Source organism: Elgaria multicarinata, chromosome 4 (assembly GCF_023053635.1).
Source record: "Elgaria multicarinata webbii isolate HBS135686 ecotype San Diego chromosome 4, rElgMul1.1.pri, whole genome shotgun sequence".
In the NCBI taxonomy this organism is placed as follows: domain Eukaryota; kingdom Metazoa; phylum Chordata; class Lepidosauria; order Squamata; family Anguidae; genus Elgaria; species Elgaria multicarinata.
In genome coordinates, this window is record NC_086174.1 from 86,866,684 (window position 1) to 86,872,683 (window position 6,000).

The window sequence follows — 6,000 nt, forward strand, 5'->3', positions numbered from 1 at the left end:
TCAAGCTGAAATTTGTGGTTCTGTTAGTAGGGTGACCATATGGAAAGGAGGACTGGACTCTTGTATCTTTAACAGTTGAATAGAAAAGAGAATTTTAGCAGGTGTCATTTGTATACCTGCAGCACCTGGTGAAATTCCTTCTTCATCTTGACCAGATACAAAAGAGGGAAGGGATCCTGCAACTTTAACTGTTGTGAAGCATGCATACAAAAGACACCTGCTGAAATTCTCTTTTCTATACAACTATTAAATATGCAGGAGCCCTGTCCTCCTTTTCATATGGTCACCCTAGTTCTCTTAACCTAGTTCCTATAAATTACTCTGGTTATGTATATGTCTTCTGTTCTGCTCTATTATGTATAGCTTGTATTGTAAGATGTAATTGTGAATTTTGGCTAAAACCTATTTTGGTTGCCTCAATAAACTTTGACTACAAGTAAATCAGAATAGGCTTCCAAAATCCATATTACTTTTGTTGATTCATGCCCATCCAGGGATTGTTTTCACCACCACAGCAGTGAGTATTGTATTCTTCTGATAACTTTATTCTCACAATATTTTTAACTTTTTCACCAAATTTCCTTTTTTTAGTCTTGTTTCTTCCATGTGCAATTCCCTTTTTGCACTGTGCTTAAAATTGTACATATTGATTCCATTGCGGGATAAGCTTTATACAGCTTAAAGGTTTAAACCCCCACGTTGCAGCACAATTTCAAACAAAATACACACACATGAAAATGTCTAGTTATTTCTGCTGCTTTAAGGCTGCTATTCTATTCATATTTACCTGGGAGTAATTCTTATTGAACTCACTGGACATTACTTCTGACTAGACATGCATGGGATTGTGTAAGTATATAACATGTTTGATACATTGCAACTGTGAGCCCCCCCCCCCCAAAAAATCACAGACAATTCACTCAAAGTTGTGAATAACAGAAACTCATAGTGAACTGTCTAAAGTTTGATTCAGCAATGGATTTTCCACAGAAATCTATTGCTTGTGGCAGAAAAACCTGGAATTACCAATGTAATTCCAATATGTTTAGTATATTCCTGCTCTTGACTTTTTCTTGATTGCCAAGAAAGATTTCCTGACTTCTTCCCAGCTTCTTGTTTTATCTACTAATGGTTCTCATCCCACAAATATTCAGAATTGGCTCTATAATACGGAAACTACTTTAATTCAGCTTATTCCTCCCTGGGTGTTTTCCCCCTTAAAACTAGAATATTGCTAGTTGAGATTTTATGTCTGGAAAATCTCAAATTATTGTTGAGATTCAGCAGGATTTTTCTTTTGTTTTGTCCTACCAATTTATTTATTTATTTATTACATTTTTATACTGCCCAATAGCCGAAGCTCTCTGGGCGGTTCACAAAAATTAAAACCACAAAAAAAAATTATGATTTTTTTAAAAAAATTACTTACAGTAATGATTCAGTTGTAGAATTTCTGTTTTAGTTGAATGATGAAATATGGCCTTTTCAGTGACTTGTATCAAATCATGGTCTTGGGCTAGCTCAGACTTCTTCAACCTGGAGCCCTCCAGATGTGTTGGACTACAACTCCCAGCATACCCCAGCCACTTATTTAGAAGGCTGAGGAAGACTAGTGGAAAGCACGTGTGATTTTTGTCATCCCTTCCATCTACTGCAGCCTTCTGTGCTGAAATGTTCCAGGTGTTCCCCCAAACTTCATGAGCAGCTTTTGAGGGGCCAGAAGGATGCAGCGAGTAAGGGGGATTTGCTGGGAATCTGGTGTTTCACCTTGTATGCGTGGAAGCATTTTCTACTAGTCTTCTCCAATGCAATGACCTCCATATATTTGGATTACAGCTCCCAGTAACCCGAGCTAGATTTGGGGCAGGCTCCCCACACCTGTCTACCTTCAGAGTTTCAGAAGGAGCAGCTGCTATTCGGGAACTGGTGGGATGCAGGTCTCTTGCAGGATCCCAGATATCAAAGGAGAGTGGTATTGCCCCCTCCTTGGCAGCTGTTTGGAGCGGAGCAGGGTTTGTGCTTCTCTAGACCTGGGGGCAGGTGTGTGTGTTCTGTTTAGGGCTGCATTGAGGGCAATAAATCGTGGGCCCCAAACCCGCAGTGGTGGGGCCAGAGCCCAAAATGGATATTGCTGTTTTTATGCTTTTAAAATTTTGTATATTTGTTTTTAATGTTCGTTGTTTTTAACTTTTGTAATACCATAATGCAGATTATTGTTTACATAGTCATTATAATGAAGCACCCCATGATTTTTAAAATAACTGTATACATAGAATATACCTTACTACAACAAATTCTAAAGCTCAACTAGCAAATTCTAAAGCATTGAGCAGGGGGTTGGACTTGATGGCTTTATTGGCCCCTTCCAACTCTACTATTCTATGATTCTAGTCATAATACAAACCAACATTGTACAAATACTTACTTCTTTTTCACTACAAAACTAACACCCCTCACCAATATTATAATTTTAGATCATTTTATAGGCAAAACATCCTAAAATAAATTATGATTGATAACAAATTGATTCAATTCACATTCTTGGTATATTAAAAATCTGTGAATTAAAAAGATGAGTTACTTAAGAGTTATATTACTACAAATACACTACAAAACACATCCTAATACATATAAAACAACAACTACCTGGAACAACTACAAAATGCTCACAATAATATATTTATTCAAACATCCCTCATACCTAGTGACAGTATCCAAAACTGGCAAGTTCCCAGCTTCAAATATGTTGTACTAGCAGGAATGACTACTAATTCAATGGGATATTAGCCCTTGGTACTGAAGCCCAAGAAACTCAAAACTACTGCTTCTGGAATGGGAGAAGTTAGCAGAGCTCCCTTCCGCAGTCTCTGCTGACTTGTCCTATTCCAGTCGCAGTGGTTTCCAATTACACAAGCAAGCACTAGTTTCCCATTGTGCTAACGGTTGTTCCCACTAGCATAGTGGAATTATTGGATATCAAAATTATTCAAACCAAACGTTTTCATCTACCCTTTTGAATGGTTTAATTCTTTTAAAGTTCTTATCACATCCCAGAATGATATTAAATCATTGGGAAAACAGTCCTGTTCACCAGGCTTTTATTCCACACCTTTACTGTGGCTTCTGTTTCTGGATTCTTTGTGGAATTAAAGCCAGCTCTTTCACATGAGCTTTTTGTCAGGAATTTCCTTTCTCTGCAAGTTCTATATGTTTTATTATATATAGCCACTAGATGGTGATGTGGTATAGCAGAATTGCAGAAATATACAAGCCATTGGAGGGTCATTAAAATTAAATACTGCATTTCCCCTGTTAAGAAAAAAGTTGTGGCAATGGTTACAAAAACACAGGAGAGGCCATAGAGCTTGACAATGTCATGTAAAGGTGCTGCAAACCATGAATGACTAATCACAAACACAATAAAAGCCTCATGTAGAAAGCCTAGATGTTGAATATGGGTTCTCCTACCAATGGATTTAAGAGATCATTTGTTTAATTGCAAAAGCTCCTTTTGTATCTTGATATTGCCTGAGGGCCTTCTGTGTTTCTGTCTTTATTTTATTTATTTATTACATTTATATCCCAGCTTTCTTCCAGCATGGAACTCAAAATAGCATACACGAAGTTTCCAGGTAGTCTTCATACCCGCTTAGCTTCAAGAAGGTGGCTGTATTGTGTGTCCTCAGATCATGCCCTGGGAGCTACTTTGATAGTAATGAGATTATGAGGGTAAATTTAGGATAAATTCATGACTGGACAAAGCCTAGAATTCTATTAACTTACAAGGTTCATGTCCATCCTCTGTGTGTCATGACTAGGGATGTTGATGAATTTGCTCCATCAAGGTGTTTGTTATTTACAGATTTATCCCATCTGTGCTGCCTGGATCTGAACGTGGACCTGAATGCAGTTTAAAATTGGAAATCCATACATTTGTGAGCTTGTGTTGTGTTCTCCTGAAACTACTACTACTACTACTACTATTATTATTATTATTATTATTATTATTATTATTATTATTATTATTACATCCATTAACATGCACACAAATTTCTGGGCAGAAACAAAAACACCACATGGAACCAGAACAGAATTAACTTGGCAGTGGAAAAAGAAGAACCTCGATGAAATTGAGACGGAGAGATCCATCCATCCCTAGTCATGACATTACAATATCATAGCCTATGGCTAAATAAGCTATCCTTGGCCATATTATGATGACATGGCCTAGGAATTGGGCCAAGTTGCCCATCCAACTTGCAGCCGATAGTCTTGTTATGTCACCTCTCTTTTGTGGTAGCCAGCTTGCAGCATGCAACTTAGTTATAATAACTTAGTTATAGCATTTTCATCCTCAGAGAAGACAGGGATATGGGGACAGATATGGCATGGAGTACAGCCTGCCCTGCGTCCTCCTGTTTATCTCACTAGTACAGAGACATGTGTGTGTGTGTGTGTGTGTGTGCGCGTGTGTATATGTATGTACCGTATTTCTTCGATTGTAAGACGCCATCGATTGTAAGACGCACACTAATTTCAGTACCACCAACAGAAAAAAGCTTTGATTCTAAGAATAATAATCGCACCCGCAATTCTAAGACGCACCCCGTTTTTAGAGATGTTTATATGGGGAAAAAAGTGCGTCTTAGAATTGAAGAAATACGAGAGAGAGAGAGAGAGAGAGAGAGAGAGAGAGAGAGAGAGAAGATTTCCCAAATTATAACTCCCAGCATAATTCACGCTTGGTGGGAACATGGGAGAGGGCCTTCTCGTTGGGTGCTCCGGTGCTCTGGAACTCTCTTCCTGGGGAAGCTAGGCTGGCTCCCTCCTTGATGGGCTTTCGGAAGCAGGCTAAAACTTTTTTGTTCAAGCAGGCCTTTGGAGAATAATCCAGCCCTCCATCTATGTTAATGTTTTATAATTTTGTTGTGTATTTTTTAATTGTTTATGGTTTTGTTTCCCTCTCCCCCCCCCCATGTATATTTTAAACTTTGTAAGGCCGCCTTGAGGCCCAGCATTGGGCAAAAGGCGGGATACAAATAAATATAATAATAATAATAATAATAATAATAATAATTGGCCGTGTTGGCTTGTTGGTAGTTGAAGCCCAAAATATCTGAAGGGCACCAGGTTGGGGAACACTGGTGTAGAGCATATGTACCAGAATGACAGTAGTTCATCAATCAATTTCAGGGTATGAGATATAGACCAAAATTTAGGCTGACTTCCAGTATTCTGTTTCAGAATTTCTATTTCAGTTATCTTTGCTCTTCAGGTTTAACTGCATTTAAAAACAAACAAAAAACTTCCAACCAACATAACTGTAACCCTGCTATTCTTAAATTGATTAAAGTTTGAGGACGATGAAAAAGAATTATTATTTCAGTTTCCTCAATGTGACCATCACCTTGACATGTAGAAATGTGGGCATATACTAGTATTGATAACAACCTTCAGAGGTAGAGAACCTGAATCTCAACTATTATGAGGTTCAGGTTTTCCACCTTCCATAAGAATAATAAGATGACAAATGAAGTACTATGGCAATTGATTACACTGCCTCCAACTTCCAAAATTGTGTAAGGTATCTGCAAAATAAATGAATCGTTATGATATGCTGTGACATCAACCACCACCATTTTGTCACAAACAATACCAACTTATATCAAAATAAAGAACTATTTCTAGCTAAAAAAATGCTAAGTTGGGATCTATTATTGCTGTACTATCGTAATTGCCAAATTTCCATAAAGTGTTTGTGGCTTTATTCTGAAGTAGATGCTGTTTCTGAACAGAAAGTTCCCAATGCTGGAAGTGAATGATGATCCATTTCGTTCCAATTATGAATATATCTATAAAATGTAATGTGGTGTAAAAGTGATGGATGTATAACAATGTAAGCGGCTTGCTTGCTTAGTAATCGGAACGGTGCTGTCTTCTTTCAGTACTTCCATGTTTTTATTATTATTTTCAACCCACTTGAACTAAATTGGCCAGATT